General features: G+C 42.3%; 1 long non-coding RNA gene across 1 annotated transcript in view; it reads left to right on the top strand.

The window, feature by feature from the left end:
- Positions 1-3,429: 3,429 nt before the first annotated feature.
- Positions 3,430-18,213, top strand: part of LOC104875612 — a 52,248-nt gene continuing 37,464 nt past the window's right edge. Inside the window, exons 1-3 of the long non-coding RNA XR_784124.2 lie at positions 3,430-3,531; positions 5,801-5,891; positions 6,569-6,688. This is a non-coding gene — a long non-coding RNA (uncharacterized LOC104875612). The remainder of the gene's footprint in view (positions 3,532-5,800; positions 5,892-6,568; positions 6,689-18,213) is intronic.

Raw genomic sequence — 18,213 nt, forward strand, 5'->3', positions numbered from 1 at the left:
TTTTTTTATGACCGGGGATCGAACTGGGGAACTTTACGCGAGGCAGGCGGCAGCACCACTGGGCTAAATCCCAGGCCCTTGCTTGTGATTCTTGACATATATGATTCTAATTATTTGCTATTTCCTATTTTTTCTTTCTTTTGCTATGCGAACTGAGTATAACACTTTTGCTTCCAATTTGGGACGTGGGTATCCTTTTAAAATTTTTTCCTAGAGTCATTTAAGTTTTTGAAAATGTATTTTTTTTTTTTAATTTCCATACGACCTAAACTTTTGTTTTGTTGTTGTTTTTTGGTACCGGGGATTAAGACCTTGTGCTTGCCAGGCAGGCAGCAGAACCACTGAGCTAAATCTTCAGCGCTGTTTTGCTGTTTTTTGGAGCCAGGGTCTCAGCCTGGGGAGCAGAGGCCCGGAGCGCGTGACGTCCTGGGCGGAGGCGTTCGGGTTTGCACCCTGGATGCTGCGGCTCCTTCCCGACCCGCCCCGCGCTGGCGCGCCCACTCTTCAGCTTGCAGTCAGTGCACGCGGCAAGAGACTAAAGAGGAGGCCTAGGAGAAAGAGTTCCAGCCATCTCACACCCCAGGACAACTGCTGTTAATTTGGTTGTGTCTTCCCGCACTTTTTTAAAAAATAAATTTTATTTTATTTTATCCCATTCCCCTCAAGTCCCTTCCCTTCTTTCTGCAATAGCTTTGTTTCATTTTTTTCCATTTCCACTTTTTTTTCTTGTCCCTTTCTCCCTCTTCCCACACTTTTTACTCACATAAAACCACACTTTCACCTGAATGAGATCATGCTCTTATACGTACTGTTTGTCTTTAAATGAAAAAGAAATTTTTTTGGACAGAGTTGCCATGTAGCTGAGGCTGGCCTTAAACTCACTATGTGGCCCAGGATAGCCTTGAACTCGTGATCCTCCTACCTCAGCCTCCGAGTTTTGGGATTACAGGCCAGTGCCACCACGCCCGGCTCCATTACTTTCCATAACATCTCCAGGTTTTGACAGTTATGAATAAAACTACTAAAAACGTTGTGTGCGTGTTTGCAGCTTATTTTTTAAGTATGTTATGGATGGCTTGAAATATAAATATAGGCCCATATCATCATTTTAATAGCTAAGATACTATCACAGTTTATTTAACCAGCCCCATATTGATCAATATATAGATTGTTGTCTCTTTCATTCTGACCTTGTAAGCCTGAATCAAATGGTTGATTTACATTTTTGTTTTGTTGTGGGTACTGGGGATGGAACTCAGGATCTCACGCGCTTGGGAGGCAGGTGCAGCGGGTTTACATTTGCTAGCACCGTGTTTTGTTTGTTTTTGTTTTTGGTTTGTTTTTGGTACCGAGACTCGAACTCGGGTCCTTGTCCTTGAGAGGCAGGCGGTGGAACCACTGAGCTAAATCCCCGTGGTGCATCCTGTGCTTCTTAAGACTTAGTTGCCTATAGCCTATGTTCAAACTCCAGCTACACCACTTACTATACCTAGGGACCCAGGGTGAAATCTGGAATTCCTATGACTTATACAGTATTTGTTCACATGTAAAGATAATAATTGTACTCGCTGTGAGAATTAAATGAGCTGATGCAGGGTAGGCGTTCAGAGCAGTTTAGTTTCTGGTACTTATAAACCCAGAATAAAACTCAGCTCTTAATATTTTATCGCCTGTTCAGCCCCTACTGTGTGTCACAAGGTAAGCATTGTGGAGTCATCAAAGGCTGGATCGTATGGGTAATCTTACCCTTGAACGTTTTCTTTTGTTGTTTGAGACAGGATCTCGCTATGCAGCCCAGGCTGGCCTCTAACTTATGGGAATCCTCCTGCCACGGTCTCCCGAGTACTGGAATGAAAGGCATGCACCACCATGCCTGGCTGGACTGGAATTTGAATATAGGGTCTGGTTCTAACCAGCACACAATCCTCTTTCCTCATGTAATTCCAACTCAAAATACTGAATACTCCTAATGGAGCGAAGACAAAGAACTGTGAGAATTCAGGAGTCCTATTGAGGACTTCCAGCTGGGCGGACTAGGGAGGGCTTCATGTTAAGGGTCCTTGAGTGAATACTGCTGTGGTCTATGTCTGGATGGGACCCCAAAAGCCATGAGATCATAGGTGGGACTTTGGGGAGGTGATTGGGTCATGCAGCTGTGATCCTGGTCAGTGGATTGGCCCACTGATGGGTTTACAGCCAATGAGATGTCGGGAGGTGGAGCCTGGTGGAGGCGTGGTCACTGGGGCGTGGCCTGAAAGCTGAGTCATTTGCCTCCTCTGCAATAGCTTTGCTTCCAAGCCCTGAAATCTTTCTTCTCTGCCATGCCACCCGCCTTGGAGCCAGAAGACTATGGACTGAAACCTCTACACACTGCGAGCTAAAGTAAACCTCTCCTTCTTAGAATTGTGGGTGTCGGGAATTGTGTCCCAGTGACGAGAAAATAAATGAGACAAATACATATGATGCTTTTGTATGGCAGGGACAGACAGCACTAGGTGAATGAAGAAACAAATAAAAAGAGTAGAGAGCACATAACCCATGAGAGAGACAGGAAACAGACTCCACAGACAGGTGTCAAGGGGATAGGTTGTTAGCTGGATATGTGACGCATGCCTGAATTCCAGTCCGCGGGAGGCTGAGGCGGGAGGACTGCACAGCGTGGTAGCCGACTCTTCCACACTTAGGTTACAGGTGAGGAAATGGGATTTAGGTTTCATTCAAGCACAAAGAGAAGCCACTGAATTATTTTTTATTTATATATTATTTATCGATACCGGTGATTGAACCCAGGATCTTCGCATTCAGCTGTAGCTCCAGCTCTTTTAATATATTTTTAAAAATTTGAGGTAGGGTTTCTTTAAATTGCTAAGTTGACCAGGCTGGACTCAAGTTTGTGATCCTCCTGCCTCAGCCTTCCAGAGTGCTGGGATTATAAGAGTGTGTCACCATGCTGAGCCACTGAAGGATTTGAAGCGATCAGGTAGCACCGCTAGATTGGTGTCATACAAACATCCTGCTGGCTGCCCCGTGGAGAGGAAGGGGCCCAATGAAGAAACTCCTGCGACTTTCCAGGCGAGAATGAATAGCTTTGACGCAGCTGGGTGATAGAGCGCCTGCCTGCCTGCTGTGCTGGGTTCCATCCTCAGCACTTGAAAAAAATAATTCCAGCAGAGATTGCGGGATGGTTTTGAATTTTATTTCAGGTGTGATGCAGAGAAGAGATATTGATACATTGGATTAGGGTGGCATAGAAGACGAAGAAAACAGACACTATTTTAAAAGATTCAAACAATTCAGAAAAGTATATTTAAAACGCCCTTTAAATCCTCTGCAATCCAACTGCCCAGAGGGAACTAATACTGTTACATTTATTTATTTATTTATTTATTTATTTATTTATTTATTTATTATTTTTGAGGGTTTCCCTACGGACCCCAGGCTGGCCTCGAACTCCTGGTGATCCTCCTGCCTCAGCCTGCCAAGTACTGAGCTTCTTCAAGTTTTTAGGACAAAATCATGAAGAAGAGAGAGGTAAGAGGTGTTATAGGAATGCATGGGTGTACGCCTTGGATTAGATCCCCAGGACTGAAAAAAAGAAAAAAAAAAGGTAAAGAAGAAAGAGCAGAGCACAGTGAAGGTTGCAGTCTCACAGGGATGGGAGGATTGCCAGGATACCAGCGTCAGTGAGGTGGAGAGTTTGGAAGGGATGGCGAAGAGCAGGGTGCTGGGAATTGAACCCAGGGAGCGCTGAGCCCTTTGCTGCAGCCCCAGCCCTTTTTGTTTATTTATTTTAAAATTTTTAGACAGGGGGCTGCTAAGTTGCCCAGGCTGGCCTGGAATTGATGGTCCTCCTGCCTCAGACTCCAGAGGATCACAGGTATGTGCACTTGCCTGGAAGCTGATTTTATTTTATTTATTTATTTATTTGGGGTTTTTTTTGAGACAGGGTCTCACTCTGTAGTTGAGACTGACCTGGAGCTCACTATGTAGCTCAGGCTGGTCTTGAACTCAAAGCGATCCTCCTGCCTCAGCCTCCTGAGTGCTGGGATGGATTACAGACGTGCGCCACCACGCCAGGCCCAGAACAGTTTTAATAAAAGCAGGAATTGAAAATGAAACCTTGGAGAAAAGGCTGCGTTAGGACCTGGGGCATTTTCAAGGATCAGATCCGTAGCAGGGCGAGATGCAAGGAGCCAGTTGAAGAGAGCTGGCCTGAGAAGCTTGGGTCTGGGGCTAGCACTGAGATACACCGGGCTGCGAGACCCGAGGGGTACAGTCTCGGGGTTTCCTGGATGAAACAGGGAATGGTCTTAGGCTCGATGCTCATGTGGGTTGTTCCTGGTGAGGCAGAGGAAGAAGGGCCTTGCCGGGGTCACAAAAGGAGTCCTTCCTGGGCCACTGATTAAATCCCTGTCTCAAAGTTAAAAAACAAAAATGAAAAGGGCTGGGGATGTAGCTCAGTTGTACAGCGTCCCTAGGTTCAATCTAGGGTGTGGTAGGTAGTGTAGAGGACGGGAAGGGGCCTTTTTTGTGGTTAAATTTTTATTTTGGGGGGTGCATGTTCTGATTACATTCCTCATGGGGAGTTGGTACCTGTACAGGACCCATGGCAAGTTTTTGTTCACCCCTTCCCTTTTTCCTTCCCCCATTTCCTGTTTCCCCTTCCTCACTGCAAAAGATCTATCTCAGGAAAGGACCATTTTACAAAGAAAACATGACATTCAAATCTGGGAAGAACCACTTCATTGTGATTTCTTTGGTTTTATTTTATTCTTGTTTTAACTTTGTTTGAATGTTTAATTCATTTTTTTCCTTTTTTAGTATTGAGAGCATTAAGACAATGAAATGTCCTCAGAATACAGCTTCATTTGTGCCTTGTAAATTTGTTTTGCTTTTTCCTAGTATTGGGGATTGAACCCAGGGCCTTTGCACTGAGTTATATCTTCAGACCCTTTTTTATTCTTAAATTTAAGACAGGGACTCCCTAAGTCACTAAGTTGCCTAGGCTGGCCTCAAAGTTGGTGATCCTCCTGACTCAGCCTCTCAGAGTGCTGGGATTTCAGGCATGCGCTGCCACATGCACCCTGTAGGTTCTTTCCTTAATTTTTTTTTTTTATTGCCAAGTGAATCATACATATAGTGTGGCTGTACTTCCAGTGCTTGGGAGGCTGAGGCAGGAGGATTGCTGTGAGTTTGGGACCAACCTGGGCTACATAGTGAGTTTAAGGTCAGCCTGAATACATAGCAAGACTTTGCCTTAATGGAAAAAAGTAAAAAACAAAACAAAAAACTTAGAAAACATAAATGTATAGTTCAGTGAATTTTCATAAATATTCAAGTAACCTCTCCCCAGGTACAGAAATAGAACACAAATATTACCCTAGAAGCTTTTTTCATACCACCCTTCCTAATTGTGACTTCTTCGTTCTTCACCAGAAGCACCCCCATTTTGGCTTATTGTTGCCGTGGGTGATGAGGTTCTTGACAGGTTTCTAGGTTCTTGTGTGCGATGAACAAAGAATTGGACGTGGTACCTGATGGTAAGGAAAAAGCAGCAAAGATGAGTGAAATTTCGGCGATGGTATGCTCAGAGAGTAGGCTTGTGCCAGCGGAAAGGGAAATGCCAGGAGCGCTGACCACGGTGGATTTAAGAATTTAAAATAAGTGGGTCTAGGGCATCTCTCTTTGTATCTCCCAGAGCATGACTGAAAACGTGATCGACAGGGTGCTGAATCAGGTCAGCTGTGTCTACTGCGCATGTCCTCTCCCATGATTCACTCTGTTATTATTGGATATAAAGGTGCCGTCCACATGCATGAGCCCTTTGTGAGCGCCAAGTGAGGAAAGGTTACTTCAGGTCATGCCGGAGAAGCTACCACGAATGCATCCAGGTTTGATTTCAGAATTTTCCAGGGTCTTTTCCTTCTTCTTTCTGACTCTGGGTAGTAGGCCTTAGGACAAAGGTCAGAGGGTCAGCCCTGGGATGTTGGCCAGATTCAGGTAAAAGAAAGGTAGTGGTCCCACAGTCCCAATTATACTATCTATATTATTATCACATTATAGTTTGTTTTTTGTCTACTGAAAAAAAATACATTTTTATTCCTGGAATAATACATATTTTCAGCATCTATTATTATCTACTGGTACTGTAATTTGGATCTTAAATGTTTCCCCAAACGTCCATGTGTTGGAGGTATAGTCACTAGCCTGGCTGTTAGCTGGTTGTTGGGTTGGGGGTAAATGTGGGGGAGTGGAAGATTTTTTTTTTTCCTCCTGGTACTGGGGACTGAATCCAGGAGCATTGTACCACTGCGCTACCTCTCGAGAGCTTTTTATTTTTACTTTTTAGTTTTAAAACAGGGCCTTGATACGTTGCCCATGCAGAACTCAAATTTAGCATTCCTCTTACTTTAGACTTCCGAAATGCTGGCGTTAACACTGTGTGGGGTGGAGGCGTGAGCACTTTAAAAGGTGGAGTCTAGTCGGAGTTCTTCCGGTCCCTGGGGCGTGACCCGGAAGGGATGGTGGGCTCTCCTTCAGCTTCATTTTTCTTTCCTTTCTGACGAAGAGACGTTCGTGAGGCTTTGCTCCACCATGGACTCCTGTCATGATGTATGACCACCACAGCTGGATCCACGGGATCATGCCCTGAAAGCTCTTCCTCTTTGCTCCACATCTGGCTCGTGAGGTGAATTTTTATTTATTTAATTTTTGCCACAGTTGTCTCCATGTTGTGCTGCCTCCCACAGGCCCAAAAGTAAAGTGAAGGGTGGACTGACCATGGACTGAAACTCCACACTGTGAGCCAAAATGAGATTTTTCTCTCTTTTTAAATGTTTAGTTTTTACGTTTTTTGAGTCTTTTAATGTGTTGATCATCGCAGCGATTTATTGCAGAGATGGAAAGTTAACATCTTTTGTATTTGTCAAATTTGCTTTACTGCTTTGTGGAAGTCTTTGCATCTGTCAATTAATGAGGTTGACAATTTTTCCCATCTTTCTAATGTGCTTGTTAGGTTTTAAAAATCCAGTTGTGCTGGCCTCATAAATGAGTTGGAGTATGTTTCTCCTTTTGCTATTTTCTGGGACAGTTTGTATAATCATGGCATTTTTTTCTTTCTTTGGTACTTATTAAATTTGCTAGCAAAATCCTATGGAACTAGAGTTTTCTTTTTGGGAGATTTAAATTGTAAGCTTAATTTCTTTCTTTTTTGGGGGGTACTGGGGATGGAACTCGGGTCCTTGTGCTTGCAAGGCATGTGGCAACACCACTGAGCTAAATCCCTGGCCCGGCAAGCTTAATTTTAAAAATAATTATTATACTATTTGACTTCTATATTTCGTTGGGGTTTTGTTGTTGTTGTTGTTTGTTTTTGTTTGGTTTTTTGAGACAGGGTCTCACTATGTAGTTGAGACTGACCTGGAACTCACTATGTGGCCCAGGCTAGTCTCAACTCACAGCGATCCTCCTGCCTCAGCCTCCAGAGTGCTGGGATTAAAGGCATGCACCACCACGCCCAGCTCAAAATAAAAATTGAAAAAGAACTGGGGATATGCTCAGTGCTAGAAAATTTGCCTAGTATGTGCAAAGCCCTGGATTTAATCTTCAGTACTTCCCATTACCCCAAAATTGCTAAAACAAGTTTCCCTATGATCCAACCTTGCATTTCTAGATATATCCAAGACAAATTAAAATAGATAGCTCAGGGTGAGGGGAGGGCAGGGACAAGGGGTAAAAATGAGAACCAAGTCCTGCCATGTAAAGGTACAAGATCCCAATAATGAATGTAACTATGCTGTATACCTAAAATGTACCAATAAACTCAATGAGAGAAAACAATAAATAGCTTGGTTTGCTGGTGCGTCCTCTAATTCCAGCAGTGTGGGAGTCTGAAGCAAGAAGAGAAAGTTTCAGTCTCAGCTGAGCAACTTAACCATTTAGGAAGACCCTGTCATAAAATAAAAAATTCGAAAGGGCTGAGGATGTAGCTCAGTGTGTAGACACTGGGTTCAATCTTTAGTACCAAACCAAACAAAAAAGCAGATGTCCACAGAAGCACATGTATGTGAATGTACATGGCAACATATTCATCATAGCCAAAAGTGGAAGCGACCCAAATGTCACTAACTGATGAGCAGAAAAACAAAATGTGACACAGCTACGCACTGTTAATCCAGTTGGCCTCCCGTAACAGAATGCTACAGAGTAGGTGGCTTAAACAACAGAAATGCTGTCACAGTTCTTAAGGCTAGAAGTTTAAGTCCAAGATCAAGGTGGTAATAGGATTGGTTTCTCCTGATGCCTCTCTCCTAGGCTCACAGGTGATCGACTGCCTTCTCAAGGTATCCTTCTTGGTTTTTTTTCCACATATACAGGACTGGTGCCTTTCCCGTTTCTGGTTAAGGACACCAGGTCTGTTGGATTAGGGCCCCACCTTTACAAATTCATTTAACCTTAGATTCCTCTTTTAAAGGCTTATCTCAAAATATAGTTACATGAAGGTTTGGGTCTTTAACATTACGTGGTGTGGTGGTGGGGCACTAGATGCTCATTAAGACGTACAAAGGAGTGTTATTCAAACAGTAAGTGAAGTACTGATGCTAAAACATGGACGAACCTTGAAAATGTTCTATGCAAAAGATACAAAAGGCCAATGCATGGTGTTTGATTTTTACTTACATGAAATGGATGGGACAGGCAAATCCGTAGGGATAGAAATTAGATTGGTAATGTCCAGGCATTGGGGGTACGGATGGTGGAGAGTGTCTGCCAGTAAATGTGTGGTTTCTTTTTGGTATGATGAAAATGTTCTGCAACTAAATAGTGGTGATGGTTGCATAACCTTCAAAATGTACGAAAACCCCACCAAATGGTACACTTTAAAAAAGTATGTGAATTTCATCTCGATTAAAAAATTATTTTAAGTTGGGTGTGGTGGCAAAAGCCTGTAATCCCAGTACACGGGAGGCTGAGGCAGGAGAATTGCCATGAGTTTGAGACCGGCCTGGACTACACAGTGAGTTCAAGGTCAGCCAGAACCATGCACAGCTTCTTCTCACGACTTCTAACATTGAGGTTGATTTTGTCCATTTTAAAATAGTATATGAAATCCAGAGTAGCTGTTTGTCATCTCTCTTTTCCTCCTCCTTCCCCATCTTCAAATGAATTGTCTTCTTTTATTTTTAAAATAGTAGTATATGAAGCTAATAAAATAATTAAGAGCATACTTTTTCTGGTTCATTTAGCTCAAAACGATTTGTGAAATTCACCCATATTTGTATTAGTCTGTGAGGGTTGCCATAACAACATATCACAGGCGGGTTGCTTAAGCAAGAGAACTTTATTTTATCACAGGCCCACAGCACTGGTTTCTGGAGAGGCCTCTCTTCCTGGCTTGCTGTGTCCTCACCTAGTATTTCTTCTGTGTGTGCAGGAGGAGAGAAAGATCTCTGGTGTCTCTTCCTCTTCTAGGACAGGAGTCCCCTTGGATTTGGGCCTCACCCTTATGACCTCTGTAAGCTTAATTACCTTGGATTAAAGGTGTCTCTAAACACAGTCACATCGAGATCTGAGCCCCAGCATCTGAATGGAGGGTGGAGGTAGGGTGTTGACAGAGGTCACTCCCTGACAGTTTCGTGGCATGTTTGTTAGTTTTCTTTGACGATAAATGCTGTTTGTGTAAATATTCCATTTTAGTTCTCTATTATACTGATGATGGGCATTTGGCTAGTTTCCAAAGAGAGGTTATTATGAATGGTACTTTTAAGAACATTCCTGTATCTTTTGGGTGAATATTGAACATTTTTTTGTTTAAGAATTGCTGGATCCAAAGACTATCTTTATTTTTAGTTTTACTAGATACAGACCATTTTTCCATAAGTCAGTTTACACTACCACCACCAGTTACGGAGAATTCTGTTTGCTTTGTTAATACTGGGTAGTATCTGACTTTATTTTTAGTCAGTTCTGGAGGTTGTGTGAAATAGCTCATCATGGTTTTAATATTTCGTACGAAGTGCTTGTTCAAATCTTTTGCTCAGCTTCACATTGTTTTCTGTCATTTGATTATTTGTAGGAGTTTTAAATATATTTTGGCCCCATGAATACATATTGTGTTATTCCAAAAATTTTTTTCTTGTTGCTGAGAAACAAAATACCCAACACCCAAAGTTATAGGAGGAAAGATTTATTTTGATTCACAGTCGGTAGAGGTTTCAGTCTGTAGTTGGCTGGCTCTAAATCAAAGTGGCATGGCGGAGGAGGATTGCAGAGGAAAAACAGTTCATGGCAAAGCGGGGAAGGCAGAAGGCAGGCAACAACCCTCTCTCTGTCCCTTATACCCTATCCAGACTCTCTACCCTTAGGGTGGGTAGCACTCAAACCAAGGGTGGGACAGCCTTAATCCTAATATCACCATGAATCAACCCCAGCCTCAATCTCAGTACCACACATCCTACATCCAGACACCTCCAGAATTCCCTGCCTGTGACCACATGAAGCTTTGGGGGGACATCTAGGTAGAAGCCGTAACACTAGTCCTCTCTTTAAATTTTAATTTTGAAACAGTGTCTTGCTGAGGTGCTGAGGCTGGGTTTGAATTTGCCAACCTCCTACCTCAGCCTCCCAGTGTGCTGGGATCACAGGTGTGTGCCACTGCACCCAGATCTTTCAAAAAATATCTTATATTCTGAGGTTTACCATTTTACTCTCTTCAAACTAGCAGACGCTCTTAATATAGCCCGGTTTTTCATTTTCTCCTATATAGTTAACCCAATTTTTTGGCCCCATTTAAGAATTCTTTGCATGGTACAAGATTATGAAGATGTTGTTTCCTTCAAAAAAACTTTGCTTTCACATTCATATTTAAATATATCATTTGTTGGAAATATTTTTCATGAATGATATTCAATAAGGCCAAAAGTTTTTTCTTTTTTTGAAATTAATTTTATTGCTACATTTTAGGTATACAATATAATGACACTCATCATTGGAGATTTGTACCTTTTTTTTTTTTTTTTTTTGGTACCGGGGATTGAACTTGGGTCCTTGCGCTTGCAAGGCAGGCCACCTAACCGCTAAGCTAAATCCCCAGCCCTATGTACCTTTATATACTATATCTTGATTCTTATTTTTGCAAATTCTTTTTTCTGTACTGATGTTTAATTAGTCCAGCACTTTATAGTAAAAGATTTCCCTTTCTGCACGTGGTATAGTTGGTCTTTGTCCCAGGTTCCTGGCATAGAGACTAAAACTCTTGGAATTTCCTGAGTGATAAGAATATCTTTTGTTACAAAATCAACTCAAAATGGATTAAATACTTAAATGTGAGGCATGAAACTACTAGAAGAAAACATAAGGAAGTGCTTCATGGCATTTAAATAGGAAACATTTTTTAAATGACCCCCCAAAACACAGAAAACAAAAGCAAATATAGACAAATGAATTGCATCAAAATAAAAAGCTTCTCCTCAGACACCCTATAGAATGAGAGAGAATATTTGCAAGAGGTTAATATTGAGAATATATATGGGGGTTTAAGAACTCCATAGTGGGGCTGGGACTGTAATTCAGTGGTAGAGAGCTTGCCTGGCATATACAAGGTCCTCGGCTTGATCCCCAGCATCAGGAAGGAAAAAAAAAAGTCTCAAAAGAAGAAATGCATTCCTGTAATCCCAGCACTTGGGAGGCTGAGGCAGGAGGATCATGACTTTGAGATCAGTCTGGGTTGTGTAGTGAGACCCTAACCAAAAAAATAAAAATAAAAAACAAAAAGGCAACAGACCTGTCTCAAAACAATACATACAAAGGGACAGCAAGTATATGAAAACATGCTCAATATCACTGGTCATTAAGAAAATGCAAACCAAAACCATAGTGCAATAATCATCTAACTCCAGTAAGAATGGTAGAATGGTTATGGTCAGAAAGACAAATGATAACAAGTGGATGTTAAGAAAGGCAACCTTTGCACACTGTTGATAGGAATGTAAATTAGTTCAGCCATTTTGGAAAACATCAGGGAGGTTCTTCAAAAAATTAAAAATAGAACTACCACATGCTCCAGCAATCCCACTACTGACTATATAGGAAAAGGAAATAAATCTGGTCTGTCAGAGAGGCATCTGCACTCCCACTTTTACTGTAGCACTATATACTATACACAGTAGCCAACGACTGGAATTAATGTACAGGTGCACCACCCAGTGAATGGATAAAGAAAATGTGGTACATATACACCATGAATTACTATTCAGGCACAGAAAATGAAATCCTGCCATTTATGACACGGTGGATGGAGCTGGAGATTATTAAGTGAAATAAGCCAAGTTTGGAAAAGTAAGTGCTGTATGAGCTCACTGCTAGGTGAAATCTAAAAAAGTTGATTTCCTAGAAGTTGAGTGTTAATGGTGGTTCCCAGAGGCTGCTAAATTATCGTTAAGACAGGAGCAAGAAGTTCTGTTGTGCTGTTGTAGCAATAGGGTAAATATACAGCAGTAATGTGCTCTGTATTCAGAAAGCTGTCAGAAAAGAGTTTGAATGTTTTCATAATAAAATGATAAGTATTCAAGGAAATAGATGTATTTAACCTTCCTTAAACATTAGGTAGTGTAGCTGGGCGTGTTGGCACACACCTGTAATCCCAGCACTTGGGAGGCTGAGGCAGGAGGATCGCTGTGAGTTCGAGACCAGCCTGGTCTACATAGTGAGTTCCAGGTCTGTCTCAACTACATAGTGAGAACTTGTCTCAAAAAATAAAACAAAAACAACGAACAAACAAACATTATATAGTGTATACATCTCTTGAAATACACAAGATCCTGTACAGGTTTGCATAATTTTCATGTCTTCACTTTTTGCTAAAAAAAATTTAAATTTAGAAAGGCTATGTTCTGTTATTTGTAACAAGCCCTATCACACCTGTTTATGGTAATGCAGTGACTTGGCGGGGGGTGCTCTATCAGTGGAATCCTGATAGAATCAGCACCTTTTTATTTTTTCCAGTGCTGGGGATTAAACCCAGGGCCTCTCACATACCAGGCAAGCAACATTTTCTGACCCTATAAAAACTCGAACCAGTCAGGTGTGGTGGCACACACCTGTAATCCCAGCACTGTGGGATTGCAAGTTTGAGCCCAGCCTGGATAATTTAGTGACTTACCAATAGCTTGTGTCAAAATAGGAAAAATGTAAAAGGGCTGGGATGTGTCTCTGCAAAGACAGTGAGTTCACTCCCCGGTACCAACAAAACCAACAAACAAAACTCTTGAGCCATGAGATGTGGTGAACTCCCAGTGCGTTGAAGCCTTCACAGGAAGGGAGGGTGACAGAACAGAGACTCCCAAGTCCAGGACACTGCTGGCCATTGCCCTGCGCCCCTCTTCATCTGGCTGTCAACTGTGTCCTTTATATAAGCTGGCAGACTTAAGTAGAGTGTTTGCCTGAGTTCTGTGAGCTGTCATTCAAGTTCCTGAACCTTAAGGAGGTTGACAGCCAGTTGGTCAGAAGCAGAGCTCTTAACCTGTGGGCTCTGAAATCATCATTATCACCACTATAATGTACTTGGGACAATGAACAATTTTCTACTCCCAAGATCAAGTAATGACTTCTACATTAATATTATCCTTAATAGTAAAATTAGGTTTAGCTCCATTTCACTTCTGAGTATCAGAAGCAGCACAAGGAGTAAACCTTTTATCAGGCACTATTTTATTCACATGACAAAAAAATCACACCCCTATCATATTTCAAATTTCTTCAGCAATTAATCAACCTTTTATTCAGGTCTCCGCTGTGTTATGCTGTCTCCAAGCAGACAGACACTGTTGGAACTGAATGGAATTACAAGACACTCAGCTGGTGTCCACTGGCGATTTGCTTGGGGGGTGTGACAGAACGCACATACCGTACCTGCTCACAGAAGAGTGCACTTTCCTCACCCCGTGGATACTGTGTCAACTGTGTTGTAAGTTAGGTGGCCAAGTAGATGTCGGTCTGAGCATCTCACTGGCTTATTTGTATATGTTAGGATTGATACTTTTAATCATTCTACTTCTACCCTGTATTGGCTGAAAATTACACACTTTTAGTATTATATTGCATTTATTCCAGTAATTACAAGAGAATCTCTGATTTATCAATTTGTTATACTTGTTAGCTTTACTTTCTTCACACATAATGTAAGGAATTTAAAATACTATAACTCCGTTTTTCACCTCCCACAACTTATGTGTCCTTTAAAAAACCTGGGCAGGTCTCTGTTTTAAACCTTACAATATATTAATGTTGCTGTAGCTGTTAGGGTGATGGTTGTTTTTGGCAGTCCATAGTTAATTGGATTTATCTATATATTGCTGATTTGTGCTCTTCTTTTTATATCTCTGTGCTTCTGTTTGTCATCTTTTTCCATTTGTCCAAAGAACACTCTTTAGTATTTCCCTTGAATCAAATCTACTGCTGATGAATACTCTTCATTTCCAGTTGTCTGACACGTCTTTAGTTCTTCTTCAGGCTTGAAGGATGTAGCAGCTAGGTGTATATTTCACCATTCTGATGATATTATTCCATTGGGTTTTGGATTTCATTGCTGTGTTGAGACTTTATAAGTTGTTCTAGTTATTGTTGCTTTGATTTTTTGTTTTTTGTTTTTTTTTTGTTTTTTTGAGACAGGGTCTCACTATGTAGTTGAGACTGACCTGGAACTCACTGTGCAGCCCAGGCTGGTTTCGAACTCATAGCGATCCTCCTGCCTCAGCCTCCCGAGTGCTGGGATTACAGGCGTGCGCCACCATGCCCAACTAGTTATTGTTGCTTTGAAGGAAACCCATCTTTTGTTCCAAGATTTTCTTTGTGTTCAAGGTTATGACTTTTCTAGGCATGTTTTTCTTTTTTTATTCTTTTGGGCATTTGTAAGAATTTTAGATCTGTGGCTTGATGTCTTCAATCAATTTTGGAAAATTCTTAGGCATTATCTCTTCAGATATTATTTCTCTACCATTTCTTTATCCTCTCTGTGAGGGACTGTAATCATATATATGTTAGGTCCTCTTAATGTATTGCTTGCCTTTAGTTCTGTCTTTCATTTATTTTCAATTCTCCATGCCTTTAGTTGAAATTTTTACCATGTTACTTCTCCCCTTTTAGCAAACTATTTCCATAGATGGGTTCTTTATTTGTAGCTTATTAAAGTAGACCATGTTGATGCCCATCTTTTGGGGGCCAGGTTGTAGTTTATAAAGGTACCTGAGTGACCTCTAGAAGCTGTTTTTTGTTTTGTTTTGTTTTGTTTTTTGTGGGTTTTCTTGGTACCAGGGTTTGAACTCGGGACCTTATGCTTGTGGGGCAGGCGGTAGAACCACTGAGCTAAATTCCCAGCCCCGGAAACTTGTGTACTGAAAGTATTTTGTAATGCTTATGCTTGCCAAAGTAAAGGAACAGGCCATGCCATCCCAGGCATGTGGGAACGCACCAGTGTTGGTCATGTAGAGGCACAGCGACGCTCAACAACTAGGCCACACACTGAGAGGTCCGACAGGAGACTATTCAGGAAGGCAGGTCAGGGAGAGAGGAGAGAGCGAAGAAGAGAAGAACAAAGAAAAGAAGGTCCTTTTATTGTTTTGGGGCTGGGCTATTGCTTATGTATGAGGAGTGGGCTACTTTTAATCTATCACGGGCTCAGTCCTGCAGAAACTTAGGTTTAACTTCTCTGGACCACTGTGGCCTTGGGGAGAGGGAAACTAAAGATAAGAGCATGAGGTCATTTTAAGAGTCAAGAAGAACCAGGAGAATACAGCCTGTGATGGTGGCGTCAGGTCCCTAACAGGTCAGGAGGCCTGAAGAAAGGCATAGGTCACATCCTTTACTTGTCCTGGGAGTCAGGCAGGGCAAACAGCTTAGGATTGGACAGTGTGAATAATTCCAGTGGGCCTTGGAACATAGGAGTTGTCCCTAATCGTCTGGTACTTAGCCCTGGTCTGGTTTGGGGCCAGAGAAATATTGGTTTGTTTTATGAGAATTAGATAAGAAGGTGGTCAGAGTATGAATGCTGGGTGGTAGGGAAGATAGATAACTTGGCTGTCACTTTGACCCTATATCATTAATGGATGCCAAACAGACAAATACAAATCTCAGAAAACCCAGCAGTTACAACATCAGAAGGTCTTTCAGGATGAGAAGTTCCCTGAGTCAGTGAGTAGATTCCTTGTTGTGCTCACTTTGTAGGGCCACCTGGGGCCATGGCACAAGTGGACATTGGGCATCTGCAGCTGAATTTAGAGATGGAGTGAACTTAGAGGTAGTCAATCCCATGCCTGTAATCCCACCACTCTGGAGGCTAAGGCAGGGGGATCATTGTGAGTTCAAGGCCAGGCTGAGCATGAGTATGCCTCAAAAAAAAAGAGGAGAGGAGGGAGAGAGTGAGACCAATCCATGTTCCTTTTGCACCTTCTGAGCACAAAATGCCAGTAAGAACTGAGAGAGACGAAGACTCAGATGGCTATGGGTTGTGGGGCTGGGGGACAACCTGCACATAACTGGCAGGTGGGGCTGATGCTGGCAGCCCTGAGGAGAAAAACAGACCCTGAGAGGAACAGACATCAACTCTGGACTGGGCCATGCACCCCAGTGGTAAATGCAAGTGCCTGGAGTACTATGAAAACGCTAGGGGCTGGGGATTTAGCTCAGTGGTTCCGTCGCCTGCCTCAAATGCTCAAGGTCCTGAGTTTGATCTCTGGTACCCCCCCAACCCCACTAGAACAGGATGTACTAGTCCTATTTACAGGAGGACACTGAGTCCTTTTTACTCAGATCCAGGCCTGAACCTTGAGCACACAGTGTCCAACAGTAGGCAGAGGGATCGCCTCCTCAGTGGAATGGCATTCAATACACTGTCTAAAACAGCAAGGAGGGCTGGCTGGCACGTTTTATGATGTGTGCTCACACATAACATAAGGGGTGCCCAGGCTAAATCCCCACTAAATAGGTTCCTTTGTTTGTTTAGTGGACATGGGGTGGAGGAGGTAGGAGAGGATACTGGTGTGACCGTGCAGTTCTTCCCACAGGAGAAGATCTAGGATCAGTATGGTTTTCCTCTCTTCCCCATATCCCCTCAGCTTCTTCCTCCTCTCTGATGCAGTGGTCTCAGAAACAGAGCCCCAACAAGTGCTAGAAACACATAACTCCTAAGCCCCAAACTGTAACTCACTTTTAACCCTAAGGGCCTGGTGAGTGGGTTGCGCCTTCACCCCATCAGACAAAGGATGTTGTCAATCTGTGCAGCGATGATGTTGCCTGGTGGTAGAGAGCCCACTTGTTCTGTACATGCATAGCTCTATCCCAGATGAAAGACCCATAATGCCATGCGGCCCTGATTTATATTCTTTAAGATGAAACTGCCGTCATAAGTGTAGAGCTTTCCCGAGCCCTCTGAGTCTTGCCAGTGAACTATCAAACCTCAAGGACTCGTGGAAACCTGCAAATCTGTAGCCAGTTCATTAGAAGTGTAACAGATGGCTTGGGGACTCCAGAAATGTGGCTAGGATTATTTTTGGGGACGGACTGCGTCCTTAGACCTGTAGGGTTGAATGCTAACACTGGGAGTTGGCATCAGTATTGTGTCTCAGTAAACCAGCTGGTGTCAGAAAACTCAGATATTTTATCTTTTTTTTTTTTTTTTTTTTTTTTTTTTTTTTTTTTTTTTCTCCTTTTTTACCCAGGCTCACTGTGTAGCCCTAGTTGGCCTGGAACCTGTGGCAATCCTTCTGCCTCTCTGAAGTGCTGGTATGCACCACCTTACCTGGCTAGACTCTATCCTCAGCCCTGCAAGCTGTCACGTACTCTGTTCACAACCTTTCAAATGCATCTTCTCAACTCATCTTACCCACTGGGGCAGGTAACACTCAATACTGAGCTTACTGGTCTCCTTCTTCTAAATTTTAGTCCTGTGATTTCTCATTGCCTTTTCTTCTGTCCTCCAGTCAGATATTTTTCATAGTTGGTCCAGATTTTCTAATCATCCTTAGAGGAAATTTGGTTTGAATTATCTAGTCTACCATTAATGGAAGTATAAATCCCTTTTCTCATACCTTTTCTTCATTATGAGATATATATATGTGTGTGTGTTTCATAAAAATGAATAATATATGTACCTAATATGTTTTATCCTATATAATTATGTGTTTTATGCTATATAATACATATTTTGTTTTATGCTACATA

The sequence above is a fragment of the Fukomys damarensis genome, unplaced genomic scaffold (genome assembly GCF_012274545.1).
Source record: "Fukomys damarensis isolate Sample0158 unplaced genomic scaffold, DMR_v1.0_HiC HiC_scaffold_25, whole genome shotgun sequence".
Taxonomy (NCBI): Eukaryota; Metazoa; Chordata; class Mammalia; order Rodentia; family Bathyergidae; genus Fukomys; species Fukomys damarensis.